At 39.7% G+C, this 19,664-nt stretch overlaps 1 protein-coding gene across 2 annotated transcripts in view; it reads left to right on the top strand.

The window, feature by feature from the left end:
* The first annotated feature begins 3,425 nt into the window (after positions 1 to 3,425).
* rab3ip (RAB3A interacting protein (rabin3)) overlaps positions 3,426 to 19,664 on the top strand; it is a 39,052-nt gene continuing 22,813 nt past the window's right edge. Inside the window, exon 1 of one of the 2 annotated variants that reach the window (XM_078417324.1) lies at positions 3,426 to 3,637. The gene's annotated coding sequence lies outside the window, so the exon portion shown is untranslated. The remainder of the gene's footprint in view (positions 3,638 to 19,664) is intronic. The other variant, XM_078417322.1, reaches the window with a different exon arrangement.

A 19,664-nucleotide genomic window follows, 5' to 3' on the forward strand; every position in this document is an offset into this window, starting at 1 on the left:
GATTTGTCCAAACTAACTTTTGCTTTCTCTGGCCACAGCATATGTCCTCTAGCAATGTCAAGGTTAGTTAGTTAGGCTGCACAATATTTAATTCAGTTACACCATGGCTGGTTCCACAATATTGCTGCTATGTTCAGTCACAAATGAATTTCACAGTTGGGTTCCTGGAATTAGTGTAGGTACATCAGGTTCCATCTTTCTTATGGAGAGTGGAACGGATGGGAGTAACCTTTGGTTCTGGTTGACATCATCCAGACACACCTGATTCCTGTCCCTCTTGTGAAATTGTTATCCCATGATCATTATCAAGGAATCCTCCAAGGACTTTTTTTTTCTATAAATAAACAAGGAGAAGGAAAATAACAGTATGTTGCAGACAAAAGGTTAAATACTTTGCACTGAAAGTGTTTTCATTGTAACCTTATTCACTCTTTTCTCTCCAACTGAAATGTTTTGCAGGCAACCCAATCCTGGATCTTTGCTAAAGGTCACAAGTCGATAGTAAGGAGCTAAATTGACAAGAGTTAGGCTGAATTGTTCTGGTGTATTATTTACTGTCTCTTAGAAAATACTTGGTCTCAAATAATTTCCTGCCTTTTGTGGCAAAAATAAAACATGGATGTATGGAAGACCACACCTGAATTTATACTCCGCCCGAGTAAAAGTAAAATATATTAATATAAGGGAACAGAAGCAAGCTCATAATTATTCATTAAGATTAAATAGGGGATTATGAAGACTGACCTAACTGATGTATTCATTCTTTCAAGAGAGAGTTAGATTTAGCTCTTAGGGCTAACGAAATCAAGGGATATGGGGAAAAAGCAGGAACGGGGTATTGATTTTGGATGGTCAGCCATGATCATATTGAACGACGGTGCTGGCTCGAAGGGCCGCCGTGCCTACTCCTGGCACCTATTGTCTATGTTTCTATGTAATGCTAAATTTAAGAACAAAATATATAGCAACGATTTTCCAGTTTAATTTCTTTTTTTTTAAAAAGATATAAATAAAAACATTGACCATCTGCTGCCTTTATTCATTTAAATGTTGGGTGCAGCTTTGGAAGCTGCTGTTGAAGAAGATTTGGGGAACTGCTATGGTACATCTCTAGATGTGGCAAACTGCAATCATTGCATCTTGATGATATGCGGTGTGAATGTTCAAGTGGTTCATGGGCGCCAACCAAATGGAATGTTTTCCTGGATGATACCTGTGTTCTGCAGAGTTGTTGGAGCTGGGATCATTCTGTCATGTGGAGAGCATTTCATCACACTCCGATTTGTGACTTATGGAAGACAAGTGGCACAGAGCCACACAAGCTTCAGAATACCAGCTGCCGAGCTGTTTTGTAACCTCAGCTTTTATAGAGCTGGCCCTTTTAAGTTGCTGACTTGCAATTCTAAGTTCACTTAGCTATCCCTATGAAAGTTGTCTAAATAAATTAAAGCACTATAGACCATATGCACAAGGCATATCCAAGCAATGCATATTTTGTATAGATGTACAAAATAAGTATCCATCTCTATCATTACCAACCTAATCCCATTAATTCTCCATACCCAAATGATCATTGGTTCCCATAGAAACAAAGAAGTGCAGATGCTGGTCACAGAAGGCCGGAGTAATTCAGCAGGTCAGGCAGCATCTCTGGAGAACATGGATAGGCAATGTTTCGGGTTGAGGCCCGACTTCAGACTCAAACCGAAACATTGCCTTTCCTCTCCAGAGATGCTGCTTGACTTGCTGAGTTACTCCGGCTGCTTGTGTCCTTTTGATCATTGGTTCCCCACAACTAAAATGCAATAGAGATTGAGAATGACCATCATTCTCCCAATCCATCTTTTCAGACATTGCTTCCATTCTAAGTGCATCCCTTTGTGAATCACCCGATGAAGACAATTAGCAGCTGAACCTGTCCACCAGTTCACTACAAAGACTAGATGTATTCTCTAGCTCATTGAAGTGAAGATATGCACTCTTTTCTTAGTCAGCTCTATCACTGAGACTGAGTTAAACCCCTTGTCTTCCGTTGCTCTTTCTTCTGCATCACCAATGCTCACGATGCCCTCTAGTTTTCTCCATCTACAATTCCTTTATCCCACTTTTTTCTCCTTTCAAAATCAGCTCCTCCCTCTCCTCTCTCGTGGCCCCAGCTCCCAAAGCTGCACTCCAAACAAGAGAATAAAAGGCAACAGGTGGCCACTGTTTTTACATCTATCATCTTTACATCCATGTATTATACTTTTCAATATATGTGTGTATCTGATTTTTTTGTAACAATCTGTAACAAGGACAATTTAATATAGAAACAGTCCTCTCCTTCCACCACACCACCATCAGTCGTGTTCGTCCTTCTTGGTATCGTACTGTGCCATTAATCTGATTGCCCACATTGCCCACATCAGATCAACCGGAAACATCACCCATTCCTTCTCTCCAGAGATGCTACCTGTCCCACTGAGTTACTCCAGCATTTTGTGTCTACCTTCGACTTAAACCAGAATTTGCAATTCTTTCCGACACATTTTGCCCACATTATTTCCTTGATTTTTTATTCCTTTTTCCTTGAAGTGTATAATTTATCATTTAAATGTTTGAGTGGTGTCTGCTTCAATCTCCATTTCATTGTCATCTGCGCAAATACATCTTTCTTGCTCTCTTAGATCTATTTGTTGAGATTAGTGTAGATTATAGTTAAAGTTACAATCTATATGAATACATGAACACATTTATATATAATTTAAGATGTGCTCTTACCACATAACATCAACTGTGTAAGATGTTTAAGTATTATCACAATGGAATGCATAATTAAACTGCATAAATGCTGAATTGACCATGATGTATATGTACAAGTTATGTACATATATATGTAAGAAAATAACTGCAGATACTGGTACAAATCGACGGTATTTATTCACAAAATGCTGGAGTAACTCAGCAGGTCAGGCAGCATCTCAGGAGAGAAGGAATGGGTGACGTTTCGGGTCGAGACCCTTCTTCAGACATATATATAGATACATATAGTATAAGAAAATAACTGCAGATGCTGGTACAAATCGATTTATTCACAAAATGCTGGAGTAACAGCAGGTCAGGCAGCATCTCGGGAGAGAAGGAATGGGTGACGTTTCGGGTCGAGACCCTTCTTCAGACGATACATATGCAGTTGTGTAAACGCATAAATGAGACTGCAATATAATTCAGGTGTGCAGCTTTCACGAGGTGCATGCTTGCAGCAGTGATGTACATAATTCGTGAGTTTAATTCATTCAGATGCATGCACGAGATTTATTCCCCACATTAGACATGCACCAAGATGCAACGTGGACGCGCAGCCGCAGAAGAGGTCTGCCTGCCTTGCGGCCGGCGCCGCGCAGCCACAAAAGAAGCATGCCTTCCGTGGCGGCCGGCGCCGCGCAGCCGCAGTGGCCGACTGGAGGTGCAAGTGTCGGAAGCCGGGGAGAAGCGGGGCAAAGTTGGGCGCGTACCGGCCGGGATGTGGACAAGGTGGTCGCAGTGACCGAATGGGCGGGGGAGCTCAGGAAAACAATCATCAACTACCGCATTGCACCGTTGGACTCCCTCTCTCCTTCGGTTCGAGGTGCAGGTTTCACAGCTGGTCGAGCGTCAGGTGAGAAATGGCCGTGACGTTAAATAAAAAGCCGATGTTTATATCAAGTGTGTGGCGGCTTCAACCCCCGCTGGCGCCGGCCTGCTGACGTCCCTCGAGGATCCAGGCGCGCCGCGCGACCAACCGTTTTAACGGCTCGACGTTCCATTATTTTCGAACTTTACTTGAAGGGGGAATGGCGGGGTTCTGATTTTATGAATGGGCCGGCGGGTCACGTGACGGCGGGATGCGCCCCCCCAGCTGCCAGCCCGTGCCAGGGGGGCAGCTCTGCACCTGATGATACCTGTGCCGGTCGCAGGGTGCAACCTGCGTCTCCCGGCCTTGCTGCATGGGTCAACTCGCTCGTTGCAGCTGGCTGCGTGCAGACAGGGTTTTATTTTTGTGCGGAAATCGATTTCACTTGTCCAGGTACTGAGCAAGCACAATCGGAACATTCAGCAATTCCCAGATGGAAACTCTACAGGGTGGGTGGAGGGGAATGTGTGGAAAACAACTCGTCTGTTTCTTCAAACAAAAACGAGACCCTGTGAAAGAAGTGGGTTGTAGGTATCGTCAGGAGATTTTCATTTAGCCCGTGAGCATTGTGGAATTATCCGCATGGATTAAGAGAATTGATGTAGCGTCGGTTTATGCGTTAGAATAGGCGATTTTTATTTGGTTCCATTACAAATATAAGGTAAGTTCCCCCAATTTGCTATTTTTCCTCTTGAGCAGATACTGTATTTGTGTTTAGACATCCTGTACAAATAACGATTCTTTTCGATCAATTAAGGTTAAAACAGTTCGATCTCTGATCAGTTTTAGTTTCTGCATCTACTGCACGTTTACATGTTTACACTAGAGTTGAATACAATATTTGCTACAAAACACCAAGTGCCGGAGGAACTCAGTGGGCCAGGCAGCTTCTGTGGAGGCATTCCAGCATCTGCAGTTCCTTGTCCCCAGAATTTGATAATTAACCAACTAGTCTGATTTCACTCTTTTTATTTTATTTTTATGGACCTGAGTCTTCTTTTGGTTCATTGTTTGTATTACTATTACTTTCATCTGTTACTTCTAACTTATGAAACAATAGTTGTATTTCCATTTATTTGGGTTGATCAAAAAACAAAGTGCCGGAGGAACTCCTGGACTCCAGGCAGCTCCTGTGGAGGGCAGTGGACAGACAGTGTTTTGGGTTGGGACCCTTCTTCAGACTGGTCATCTGACAGATCCACTGAGTTCCTCTTGCACTTTGTTTTTTTTTGCTCAAGATTCCAACATCTTATGTCTTCTATTTTGATTTGGTGTTGTCAGTGCATTGTCTGTTGGTCTTTAATATTGTTTATCCATGCAGTATAAATTCAATGTTGGTATTGATTCATCATTGTCATGTATATGGCGAAACAGTGAAAACGTTGTTTTGCATGTTATCCAGGCAAAATCATACCGTACATGAGTACATCAGATAGTACTAAAGACAAAATAAGCAGAGTGCAGAATATTATGTTACTCTTTATGACCAATAATTTTAGAGTAAATTATATTGGACTTTCAGAATAGTATCGTGGCATGATTTTGAAAATCTCGACTACCTTCCTAAATTGCAGTTGCTGTTCCAGTGAAGGTACTCCCACAGCACTGTTGAGGAGATCTTGGTCTGAAGAAGGGTCTCGACCCGAAATATCACCCATTCCTTTTCTCCAGAGATGCTCTCAGACCTGCTGAGTTACTCCAGCTTTTTGTGTCTAACTTGCCAGGATTTAAACCTGGCAAAAGTGAAGGAACGCAATAGATTTCCACATTGGGATATTCAATAACGATTCACCCCACATTCCAATTAATTCTACGACACACGTACACCAGTGTAAGTTTTTTTTACATTGGCTAAATAGCCCGCTAACTTGTACATCGTTGGCATGTGAGAGCAACAAAAGTAAACCTTGGTAACCATAGGAACAGCACCAGAGGGCGTGATTGAACCCAGATTACGAGAGCTGTGAGGGATTAGCTCTCCTAGTTGCACCACTATGCCCCCCCACTATCGTGTACTAATTGTAGGTGACAATGCACTCATTTTCTAGCTATCTGCGTCTCCTTGGAAATATAGAGGAGCACATTTTGGCTCATTACTTCTATGCCAACTCACAGAACAATCCCATTCCTGCACTAATTTTCCCTGAAGTGTATTTTACCCACATTCCCAATTCTCTTTGATTGCTCTCAATGTGTTCATGCCAACAGCTGATCACACTAATTCTATATTATCCCACTTTCTTATCCATTCCTTACACACCAGAGGTAATTTAGAGGCCGATTAACATACAAACATCTCTGGGATGTGTGAGGAAACTGGAGCACCCAGAGGAAACCCACACAGTCACAGGGAGAAAGTGCAAACTCCACACAGACAGTTAGGGCTGTGAGGCTGCAGTTCTGCCAGCTACATCACTGTGCTCCTCCTGAAGGACTAAGTGTTGTTTAAGTCAAGCAAAGTGTTGTGGACTGTTTTCAATTTCTAAGGAGTTGCGATTGGAATTAAATATTGTGATTGTGAACATCCTCATTTCTGATTATGGTGGAAGGAAGATTATGACAATTTTTTTAAGTAGGCAAACTGCAGCTGCTCATAACTAGATGGTTGCAGTTTCACATTTCATATTTACTTTTGACATAGAAAGAGGTCATTGAATCCATACCTGCTGATTGAGCTCACCCATCAGTACCTTTCCACCACTTGTTTTCCATGTAACGTATTCTGTTGAATGTTCTGGCATATCTTTCACTGAAGCCAGAATCTGTCTCTAATAAATTTATCACCAGCACATCTTTGAGGATGTGGGAGACAAAATGAGCACTTGAGGTAACCCATAGTCACAGGAAGAGCATGCAAGCTTCTTGCAGATAATAGCTGAGGTCAGAATTGATCCTGGGTTGCAGCAGCTGTGAGGTGGCAGCATATCTGGTGTGGGTGCTGCTGTTTCTGGCATGTAATTCTGGAATCATTGCATCAGTTATTGCTCACTAGCTTCAATGAGCATTGTGTCAGGCCTTGAGGTTATAGGTTGTGGTGGAATACACGTGTGCTGCTTGTCATTGTAGCATCTCGGGCATGTTATTTAACATGAATATTATATCACATAATGCAATGATATACCAATATCTTAAATCCAGTAATTCAATGTAAAAAGCTAAATTGATAAATTAATCCAACACCCAATGCATTCAATCCTTGGTCACCTGCCCTGAAACAAAATAATATCTTTTGATTCTGTCGTGCCCGTCAGTAGGTGAAAAATAAAATTCAATTTTAGAGAGTGGAGACACAGGAACTGTAGATGCTGGAATCTTAAGCAAAACACAAAGTGCTGGAGGAACCTAATGGGCCAGGCAGCATCTGTAGAGGAAATGGACTGATGATGTTTTGAGGTGGGACCCTTCTTCATATCAGTCTGAAGAGGTCCTGATGTTTCAGCTAGATTCCTGCTTTTGACTCTATTGTGTCATCTGGTCTCGCCTCATCTGATTTGGCTTTGGTTAATGATTTTGTTACCAATAAACTTGAATTCTTGTGCTTTCCTAGGTGGCCTCCATTTAACATTGCTGCAGAAGTTTGCGTTGGTCTAAAACTCTGATGCTTATTGGTTCTGTTCACCGTCACCGTTATCTTTGCTTATATAATTCTTGGTTAAGATCAAGAAGGGCCTCAATATTAAGATTCTTGTCCTTTGTTTTGCAAATCTTTTTATAGCCGTGCCCTTTTTTATCTCCAAAATCTCGCTGCCTCCACCTCTTTAGCAAGATCTCTGTGTTCCTCTTACTCTAGTTACTTTGTGTAACCTTCATTTTTGGTTTCTGAACCTTGCATTGCCTAGACACCATATATCTCCCTACCTTTTTAAGGTACTAAAAGCAAATCTCTTTCACCAAACTTTTCACCCCCTATCCTGATGTTATTTTGTGTAATAGGTGTCAGATTTTGCTTTTATGAAGCTGCCACACAGCTCCTTGGAATAATGTGCATCCCTTTGGGCAGCATGTAAAGTCAAGTAATTGTTTCTGGTTTGAGAGTTAATGAAATTTTGAAATGCCTTACTGCTACTGATCGCCAATACACAACCTGATCAATTCTGTCGTCGTAACACTTCTTCAACTAAAAACACTAATCACTGTTAGTTTAGGTGCTGTAGATTTACTCGGCAGTCTGTAGCTGAACTTTATTGGCATTTGTTCTTGAATCCTTTTCTTGAATTTAAATAAAAGCGAGTTGATTTTTCAATAAAAAAAATAGTTTAAGTAGCTGCCTGAGGATTATATGAACAAACTAACAATCATCATGATTATCATTTGAACTGTTCAATTTTAAGATACAGATAATTAAGTTAAATTTGCTCCCCGCGCCAGTAGCTCTGGAACTGAGGCAGTGGCTCTGGAACTTCGGAGCCGGCAAATCCGTTCCCATAGTCAACACTCAGAGACTGACTTTTTGGACCAATATCTTTGCCCTTGGATGGCCCAGGCGGACTGTTCTGGTACCATTGAACTCCTCTTGGAGGCTGTGACTTCCATTGGTCTGGCTGAATGAATAATCCAGTAAGGCTCTGGAATCAAGGGTGCTGGAAAATCGGTGGTGGACCTGTATTACATATATAAAGTTAATAGTTCCACATATTGTGTGTTATGTTCACAGATATTTTGTTTATTTTTACAATGTTCTAATTTGCCAATCTCTCACTGAGAAACTGCAAGAATTGATTTTGAGAAGTGAAATTGACACATTAGCTATCAACAGTCTTGATGGAATTTACTGCTCACTTTTGGAACAATGCACCAGTTCTCATCTGTGGTTAGAATGATTTCCATCTGCTTTACAATTAACTCCGAGGAACTCTTATCTGCATCTTCAAAGTTTTTTTACATTGAAAATAATTTCAAAACACATCTTCCTAAATCTTGCAATATTGAATGGTTTAAAACCTGAAGTTGGAAAATGTGTTTCTTTTGAGTTCTAATTTTGCATTTGGTAATTGAGCTCTTTGTACTGATCCTTAAATAATTTATTCTTTTGTATGTGCTTGTAAATAAATAAAGAAGGCATCTAAGCTTGTGTGACAGCTGCCATTTGTAGCATGTTGAAAGCAAGCAGAGATAATGACCTAAAAATATTAGTTTAAAAAGTGGCCCTTACAACAACTTAGTTTAGACGTTTTGAAATAAGTTCAGTGAATTGCTACTGTTGTTTGTTTGGGAATTTTTCTAATTTTTTTAGATAAAGGTTTTAAAAATGATAACAGATACAACAGCCATAATTTAAAAAAAAAGAAAGAACCAGGTAGTAGGTTTATGATAACCTTGTAAATCCAAGCAAATATAGAAAAGGGAGAGGCAACATCATTATTACTTTTGTAACTTGCCTGCATTCACAAAAATGGACACTAAAAGGTACATGTGCCTGTGCTTATTCATCTGCTCACAAGGACCATATTAAATTGCTTTTGACAGCTCATTTACAGGACCTAGGAGCATGTGCAGAAATGTACATTTCATTATTTGTTTTTTGAGGGGTGTGTTATACTGGCATATTTACACACAAACATATGGGCGCATCCTCTGTCCTCGATGATTTCAGGAGAGAAGGTACTTGAGTCACTGTTTTCTGTAATGAACCCCTCAAACCCATATTGATGCACACTATTCTTTGGATGTCCGAAATGGACTCCAAATCTGTTAGTGCCACTTGAAGGCCTTTTTTGAAAAACAATAAGATTTATTCTGGCAGCAAAACAGACAAAGGGATTGCCACAAAGCATCCAGATTCTTATAAGAAGTTTCTCTGAGGAGGCCACTGGTCAATATGTGTGGAGCCAATGGCATCTTGTATCTGAGCAAATAATATTGCATACAAACACCTGCTGCAGCTGAAAGTGATCTATTTAATAAAAGCTATGGGCCTCAATGCCATTTGTAGCCATTGGTCAATGGCTTCGATTCACATGTCTCTGATCAAATAAAGTAGAGATATTGAAAGATAATCTGAGAGAACTCTTGCTTAGTGTCCTTGCCTTCCCTCTTGATCCAGCTGGTATTTCTGCCTTGTGACTTCCTCCTTGGCACATAACTGCACACAGCCAGCCTCACCATGATGACACAGACCTTTTCTCTTTTTGAAAATTTGTCACAGTTATCAATAACACAAGATCAAACTGTTGTACAAAAATATGTTTTGGTGATCCAATTATCCTTAACCTGTCCACAATTTTGTTTTTTTTTGTATAGTTTAGCGATACAGCATGCAAGCAGGCTCTTCAGCCCACCGAGTCCACGCCAACCTGCGATCTCCATATACTAACACTATCTTACACAAACTAGGGATAGTTTACAATTATATCAAGCCAATTAGCCTACAAACCTCTACATCTTTGGAGTGTGGGAGGAACACGGGGTACCCGGAGAAAACTGGAGCAGGTCACGGGGAGAACGAAAAAACTCCGTACATATAGCACCCGTAGTCAGGATTAAACCCAGGGCTCTGGCACTGTAAGGCAGCAACCATCATGACATACTGTGACTTTTTTTTCCCCCCCAAGTAATCATGAATTCTATTAGTAATCTTTGGGGATGGGAAATTCTTCATTTAACTCTTGTTTTATTATTGTTATTACATGGTATCTTTTTATCATTTAATAATATTCTCCCAAGTGTTCACTGTTATTAATTTCTTCCCCTTGCATTTATACAAATAACTTATGCATCTAATTCCATCTTTATAAATTCTGTGGAACTGGTGTTCTGCAAGGTGTATTCTTGAAGAGATGACCAGTAATGATTCTGTCTCCTCTCTGAACATTTCCATCCGTCTCATTTACTTATTTCCCTGCTAACATATATGCCCGTCAATCCCCCCCCCCCCCCCCCCCCCGATTCCCTAACCACCCAACTAATTTAGGGGCAGTTTACAGTCACCTGTTGACCTGCCAGCATGTCTAGGATACATGAGGAAAACCACGTGGTCACAGCAAGAGCACAAAAATACCACTGGCGGACAGGATTGAACCTGGGTCACTGAAGCTGTGCGGTAGTTGACGGTTCTTTTTTTTGGCAGGTGTTATTTGGGTAGTTATATTTCATAGGTTGTAACGATGCACAAATTAAAACTACCTAAGAGGCATTCTGTTAAATAATTCATTGCAATCACTAGTATATTGATGTGCTGGGAAAGATATTTTGTATGTATTTTTTCAGGGATTTATAAACCACTTGCTTTAAATTATTTGCTATCAAACTGCTGAGTTTGCTTGCAGGTTTTCCAATTCAAAATGGAATTTCTGTAGTTTCAATATGTTCTTTATAGGCATTCAAAATAATGTCACTTTGTATCAAAACATTTCTGATAATAGGATTGAACACATTGATTATTCAAAAACTAAAATTGATGTATAATTTTCAGTTAAATGTTACTGTGGAGTTATCCATTTATGAAAATTATACAATTTTAAATGTTATATCATACATTCAAAATAGATGTACTAGTAAAAACATCTAAAACATTAACCATCCATTCCAACAAGTAGTTGAGAAGGCAAATTGCAGCTAAGGCCAATATGCCAAGGGATTGGAATTTAAGAGTCGGGAGATTTTATTACAGCTGCACAGTGTTGGTGAGGTAGGATCTGGAATACTGTGCAAATTTGATCCCTTTCCCTAAAAAAAAAGGCAGACTTTGGGGGATGACTGGCCTACTCCTGCTGCTATTTTCTTGTATAACCATATAACCATATAACAACTACAGCACGGAAACAGGCCCGTTCGGCCCTTCCAGTCCACGCCGACCACTCTCCCTGACCTAGTCTCATCTACCTGCACTCAGACCATAACCCTCTAATCCCCTCCTATCCATATACCTATCCAATTTACTCTTAAATAATAAAATCGAGCCAGCCTCCACCACTTCCACCGGAAGCCCATTCCATACAGCCACCACTCTCTGAGTAAAGAAGTTACCCCTCATGTTACCCCTAAACTTTTGTCCCTCAATTCTGAAGCTATGTCCCCTTGTTGGAATCTTCCCCACTCTCAAAGGGAAAAGCCTACCCACGTCAACTCTGTCCGTCCCTCTCAAAATTTTAAAAACCTCTATCAAGTCCCCCCTCAACCTTCTACGCTCCAAAGAATAAAGACCCAACCTGTTCAACCTCTCTCTGTAGCTTAAGTGCTGAAACCCAGGCAACATTCTAGTAAATCTCCTCTGTACCCTCTCCATTTTGTCGACATCTTTCCTATAATTTGGCGACCAGAACTGCACACCATACTCCAGATTCGGCCTCACCAATGCCCTGTACAATTTCAACATCACATCCCAACTTCTATACTCGATGCTCTGATTTATAAAGGCAAGCATACCAAATGCCTTCTTCACCACCCTATCCACATGAGATTCCACCTTCAGGGAACAATGCACAGTTATTCCCAGATCCCATCTGTTCCACTGCATTCCTCAATTCCCTACCATTTACCCTGTACGTCCTATTTTGATGCAAAATGCAGCACCTCACACTTATCAGCATTAAACTCCATCTGCCATCTTTCAGCCCACCCTTCCAAAAGGCCCAAGTCTCTCTGTAGACTTTGAAACTCTACTTCATTACTAACTACACCACCTATCTTAGTATCATCTGCATATTTACTAATCCAATTTGCCACACCATCATCCAGATCATTAATGTAAATGACAAACAACAGTGGACCCAACACAGATCCCTGGGGCACTCCACTAGACACTGGCCTCCAACCTGACATACAATTGTCAACCATTACCTTCTGGTATCTCCCATTCAGCCATTGTTGAATCCATCTTGCAACCTCACTATTAATACCCAACGATTTAACCTTCTTAATCAACCTTCCATGTGGAACCTTGTCAAATGCCTTACTGAAGTCCATATAGACAACATCCACAGCCTTGCCCTTATCAATTTCCCTGGTAACCTCTTCAAAAAATTCAAGAAGATTAGTCAAACATGACCTTCCAGGCACAAATCCATGTTGACTGTTCCTAATCAGGCCTTGTTTGTCCAAATAATTATATATATTGTCCCTAAGTATCTTTTCCATTAATTTTCCCACCACAGACGTCAAACTAATAGGTCTATAATTGCTAGGTACTCTTGTGTCAAGTGTTTATGATTGGAATCAGAGTAGTTTTGTTGTATAATTCCAGCTATTGGGCCTACTTGAGATACTGTCACTGAAATACATTGAAATTTGCTAAAATACTTGGTCAAGTTAGATGATAAGATTTGACCAATCTGTACAGCATGATCACATTAATATTGAAGAAGCAATTCCTTTGGTTCATAACATAACATGGAATTTCTTCCAATCTTAATTTGGTTGTGAGGTAAAGTGCTGTAGGCCTTTTTAATAATTGGTGCAAAAGCTGAAATCGTTAAAATGTTTGAAGTTAATAATGTTCCTCGGCATCAGGGATGGCCCAGTAGCAATTGTGATTGCATTTATGGTTATTTTCTTGTCGATACATTGAGTTTATAATATGTAGAGATGCTTGCAGTGAAATTACTTTAATATTAACGTCATAATTTTGTGCAGGTTACTTAATTTAAGCATGTATTCAAGCAAATTTAAATGCATTTCAGTTCATGAAGTACCCTCCAAAGGTAATTATCAGTATATTCAGAGAAGCATATCATAATATATACTGCAAATCTGTTCTTAACATAGAGTTGAAACATTATTTTACATCCATCAAGCTCTTGAAATGGAACACCATGGTTTCAGCAAGATAACAATGGCACAATAAACCTTTATTGAATAATATAAATATTTGGAACCATTGAGTTTTTTTGTAAATATGGAAATAAAATACCAAAATGTTTATTTGATGGTTGATATTAGTACCTCATTGGGCAAGATATTTTTGGGGGGAATGAATCTTATGAACCGCAAGTGTTAATGTTGAATGTGAATCTTACAGGTGTTTAAAATTCTTGACCTTTTAACAAAGAGACAACCATGCTAATCAATTTAAAACACAAAGCTTACCCACTAACGCCCAGGCGGGGAGTGGCAGAGCTGGCTACAAGTACGTAGCTATACTTGCCAGATCTGAGCACCCACTTCAGCAATAGCAGGAAACAGCTTCTTTTTATTATGGAGGTAACATGCAAAATCCACAAACAGATGGCTTTACCATATATGGAATAAACCAGTTCCAGTTCCTATCTGAGCTAAACTTTCTGCACAAGTTCCAGTGCTCAAGGTACATAATAGAGGTACACAATCGAGGCAATTATCACATTGGTGTAACCAGACATGAAGGCAGTTTAGGTCCTTGTAAGAAAATAACTGCAGATGCTGGTACAAATCGAAGGTATATATTCACAAAATGCTGGAGTAACTCAGCAGGTCAGGCAGCATCGCAGGAGAGAAGGAATGGGTGACGTTTCGGGTCAAGACCCTTCTTCAATCTGAGAACAAGGGGCCACAGTTTAAGAATAAGGGATATGCCATTTAGAACTGAGATGAGGAAACCTTTTTCAGTCAGAGAATTGTGAATCTGTGGAATTCTCTGCCTCAGAAGGCAGTGGAGGCCAATTCTCTGAATGCATTCAAGAGAGAGCTAGATAGAGCCCTTAAGGATAGCGGAGTCAGGGGGTATGGGGAGAAGGCAGGAACGGGGTACTGATTGAGAATGATCAGCCATGATCACATTGAATGGCGGCGCTGGCTTGAAGGGCCGAATGGCCTCCTCCTGTCTATTGTCTATTGTCACCCATTCCTTCTCTCCCGAGATGCTGCCTGACCTGCTGAGTTACTCCAGCATTTTGTGAATAAATACCTTCGATGCAGTTTAGGTCCTTGTTACATTCGGACATTCAACCATGTACACAATAGAGGCAATTATCACATTGGGGTAACCAGACATGAAGGCAGTTTCGGCCATTAACATCTTCCATGCAACTGACCATATACACAATAGTTAAGTATCTCTGCAACCAAATTAGCTGTCTGGGCTTGACTTCTGCAGTACACACATTTTTTTAGCCACATTTTCTTTAGTCAAGCATCCCATCAACCTCTGCAAGGCAAGGCTAGGTAGCCAACTTTATCACAGGCAGTAAAGGTTGAGTGATTTAATTGTCTCTGAAATACCTATGACTGAGTGTCGGAGACATCTAAAAATAATCTATTTCAACTTACTTTTATTATAATAGAAAAAAAAGTTATGAGAGCCCAACCTAGTTTTGCTGTTAGCTGAAATCCTGTAGGCCCTATTTTGGTAGAGATTATTCCAAAGCTATTATTTGCAAATGAGAGTGAGAACATTGCTATATAACTGCAAATTCTTTCTTTCTTTATAGCAGTGGGTGTGTACACCACATGACTTTCTTATCAATTGAACTGCAGCTGAGATTCTATAACTTGGCACATTACATCCTTGAAGTCTCTTGCTTTGCATGACTCAACAGGGCAGTAGGTAATGTGTTTACTTAGCATTCACATTAATCTTCATCGAAGCTGTACGTATTTCAAATAGAAAAGTTACTATGTAAGCAATTCACTCCTTTTTGGTTTGCTTTCATGTTGCACAGCCTTCAACTGAAAAAGTTGAGTCATTAATAAATTATTGTTTCATAACTGCTATACAGTGCATTCAGAAAGTATTCAGACCCCTTCACTTTTTCCACATTTTGTTACGTTACAGGCTTATTTTAAAATGAATTGAATGCATTTTTAAAATCATCAATCTACATACAATACCCCATAATAAAAAAGCAAAAACAGGTGTTTAGAAATTTTTGCAAAGTAATAAGTATTCAGATCTATTACTCAGTACTTTGTTGAGGCAGCGATTACAGCTCTGTCAGGTTGGATGGGGAGCGTCGATGTACAGCTATTTTCAGGTCCCTCCAGAGATGTTCAATCGGGTTCAAGTCCGGGCTCTGGCTGGGCCACTCAAGGACTGTCACAGACTTGTCACAAAGCCATTCCTGCGTTGTCTTGGCTGTGTGCTTAGGGTCGTTGTCCTGTTGGAAGGTGAACCTCTGCCCCAGTCTGAGGTCCAGAATGCTCTGGAGCAGGTTTTCATCAAGGATCTCTCTGTACTTTGCTCCGTTCATCTTTTCCACGATCCTGACTAGTCTCCCAGTTCCTGCCGCTGAAAAGCATCCCCACGGCATGATGCTGCCACCACCATGCTTCACTGTAGGTATGGTATTGGCCAGGTGATGAGCGGTGCCTGGTTTCCTTCAGAAAGTTCAGGCCAAAGAGTTCAATCTTGGTTTCATCAGACCAGAGAATCTTGTTTCTCATGGTCTGAGAGCCCTTTAGGTGCCTTTTGGCAAACTCCAAGCGGGTTATCACGTGCCTTTTACTGAGGAGTGACTTCCGTGACATAAAGGCCTGATTGGTGGAGTGCTACAGATGTAGTTGTCCTTCTGGAAGGTTCTCCCATCTTCACAGAGGAACTGGAGCTCTGTCAGAGTGACCATCGGGTTCTTGGTCACCTCCCTGACCAAGGCCATTCTCCCCCGATTGCTCAGTTTGGCTGGGCGGCTAGCTCTATGAAGTGTCCTAGTGGTTCCAAAGTTCTTCCATTTAAGAATGACGGAGGCCATTGTGCTCTTCGGGACCTGCAATGCTGCAGAAATTGTTTTATACCCTTCCCCAGATCTGTGTCTCGACACAATCCTGTCTCGGAGGTCTACGGACAATTCCTTCATCTTCATGGCTTGGTTTTTGCTCTGACATGCATTGTCAACTGTGGGACCTTATATAGACAGGTGTGTGCCTTTCCAAATCATGTCCAATCAATTTAATTTACCACTGGTGGACTCCAATCAAGTTGTAGAAACATCTCAACGATAATCAAGGGAAACAGGATGAACCTAAGCTCAATTTTGAGTGTCATAGCAAAGGGTCTGAATATTTATGTAAATGTGATATTTCAGTTATTTATTTTTAATTACTTTTCAAAAATTTCTAAACACCTGTTTTTGCTTCTTAATTCTGGGGTATTGTGTGTAGATTGATGATTAAAAAAAGAATTTAATCCATTTTAAAATAAGGCTGTAATGTAACAAAATGTGGAATAAGTGAAGGGGTCTGAATACTTTCTGAATGCACTGTATTAGTAATCTTGCATGTACATTTTAGAGTTGTTATGTTATAATCTCCATTCTGGTTTATTTAACAACATATTGTAGCTGACAGTAAAAAAAAAAGGAATATTTTAGATCTCACAAATTTTCATCAAAAAGACATTGTGTTTGTATATTACTGAGTTGCAATTAAGCAGCCCACATGACTACAGATTCCAACAACCTGCTTATGAATTCTAGTTTCTCTAGTGCAAAATATGCTTCTATTGTTATTTAATCCTCAAGGCAAGATAATTTGAGGACAGATTTTAGACTCAGAGGGAGAACTTTTTAAATAATGAGTGTCTTTTGAAAATGTCAAAAAATGGACTTCACTATACAATTGAAACATCCTACTAATTATTACCCTTCACCTCTGACATGAAAATAAATGGTTGTCATGCAGTCTGCTGACAGTGTGGTTGTTCAACGATGTTTTGAATGTTTTGTTAGCTGCTGGGTTTTCCCATTATTCCTGCAATCTACAATATAACGTTGAATTTTTCTTCACCATCCCACCATCAAAGTTGCAGTGACTGTTTTAAAATTGATGTGTAGTTCAATGTGTAAACATTGTCGATGTAGCCTTCATAAGCTGGTGTTTGCAGGTTTCTCCAATGAAAGCATATGTGATCACTCACACGACAAGAACTTATTGGATTTACAAATAAGTCACACTGTAAAATACCTTGCTGAAATTATGCTTTGTATTAAGTTTAAATTAGGTTAATGACCTTGTAAGCATATAATTCTTAATTTCCACCAAATCTCTTTCTGATAAAACTAATTTTAGGTATGATTTCATGATTTCATCAAATTTTAGAATATATAAATCTTGATTCTGTAATGTTTAACTGCAAGTTTCATATTTTGATCCCAGTTCTCTTTCTGAGTATTCTTTATTGTAGCTGCTCAGATATTTTCATGTTATTGGATGCCGGTGATCGTATTGAATTGATGCCTGACAAAAGCTGATAGCAGGATTTGCTTTCTCAGAGATCACAAGATTTCTGAATTGAGGGATAATGGTAAGTGCAGGAAAGTGCTGCTGAGATGGAAGAGCAGCCATGATCTTAGAACATAGGACATAGAACAGTGCAGCACAGGAAAAGGCCACGATCTCTATGCTGACCATGATGCCAAACTAAGCTCAGTGCATCTGCCCAGTCTATTCATGTACCTGCCCAATTGCCTCTTAAACACTGCTATAGTATCTACCATTTCTCCTGGCAGCATGGCCTGGGCACCTACCACTCTCCGTGTTTATTTAGAAAAATACATACAGCATAAATCTTTTAAACTTTCCCCCTTTCATCTTGAACCTGTGCCTTCCAGTATTTGACATTGCCACCCTTGGGTAAAGACTGATTATCTACACAATCTACGCCTGTCATCATTTTATATACCTTCATTAGGTCATCCCTTGGCTTCTGACGTTCCAGAGAAACCAGTCCAAGTATGTCTAATCTCTCTTTGTAGATAATGCTTTAATCCAGACAAAATCCTAATGAACTCTTCTGCATCCTCTCCGCACCCTTCACGTTCATCCTGTAATACGGCAACCAGAACTACACACAATTCTTCAAATCTGAGCTAACCAAATGCAACTTACCTCCTTTATAAGTTAACCAGTGATGTGTAAAGCCTTTCTGGTGTACTTTGAAGCACCGCATTTAGGAGGAGGCATTTAGGTTTTGTATCTGTTGCATAGGTTGAACAGAAGAATTATTTTGACAATCCCTTGAACTGCAGTAGAATAAATGATAGCTTAGCTCTCTTTGGTGTCACTGTGCAAGGAATGTCGATTGCAATATATTGCAGTAAACCCCCTGCTAATTTTGAAATCTGCTTTTTATTTGTGGGGACTAAAAGGTCTCTGTTCAATGTCATTTGAACTGCTACAACATTTTGGTGCCAAGCTAGATTGTGCATTGATATTTTAAAGTATGATTTGGAGGTAGAGCACTCTTAACTGAAGCAGGTTTCTGTCCCCTATACATATTAAGTAGGAAGTTAGGAATGTTGTCTTTGGACAGAAATATTATGATTTAGTGCCTATCGAATTCTAGCTCTTAGTAATATTCCACCTGAAGGAGCAATGTTAATCTTCTTGCTGTCCAGCTCATTTAATCCATTGCTGCAGAGGTGGTATTAAATACAAATTAATTTAAACTAACTGGATTTTTTAAAATAGTTGAACTAATTTTAACAATTAGTTGCTAAATTATGCATAGTTTGTTTTGTACCCTATTTCTCTTGGGTTAATTTTTAGGAATTTAGTGTGTCATCTGTCGTTTGCATTTTAGCTGTTTTGTGCTGTAACTCTCTTGTGTATCTAAAACTTCCATGATGTGTTTGTATCTCATTAGCTTTCACAATAAAGAGCAAAACAAAATGACGGAGGGAAGTTATTGTTAATAGCATTTATGCAAAATTGAACTTGCTTGCATTTTCATGTGTAACTGAAAAGTATTTTAGTCTTAAAGCTACTTTAACTAAAAACAAAATTGGAATTTTAGAGTGGCCATATTGTCTTTCAGTAGAACAAGTGTTGGATAATTGCAGAATACAGGCCTTGGTCAGTAGCTACCATAACTATTTATAGTTGAGGGTAATCCATTAATCAGAGCAGTGACTAATCCCTATTTTTGCTACAATTCAATAAACAAGTTTGTTAGTATACTTGCAGCTTTTACTCTTGAAAAAGGTAGACATGGAACTAGAATTCCAGTAAGATGTTCAATTTAGTAAAGCAAGGGTTGCTAAAAAGCACGGGTGATTTTTGATTTGTTATGATTGCAGACATCGATAAGTTATTTGCTCTTGGCTCAATTAAATCTTTTGTTTAAAAATAATGTATTAAATTTCTCGTAGGGAAGTGCAGTGACCAG

Source organism: Rhinoraja longicauda, chromosome 20 (genome assembly GCF_053455715.1).
Source record: "Rhinoraja longicauda isolate Sanriku21f chromosome 20, sRhiLon1.1, whole genome shotgun sequence".
NCBI lineage: Eukaryota > Metazoa > Chordata > Chondrichthyes > Rajiformes > Arhynchobatidae > Rhinoraja > Rhinoraja longicauda.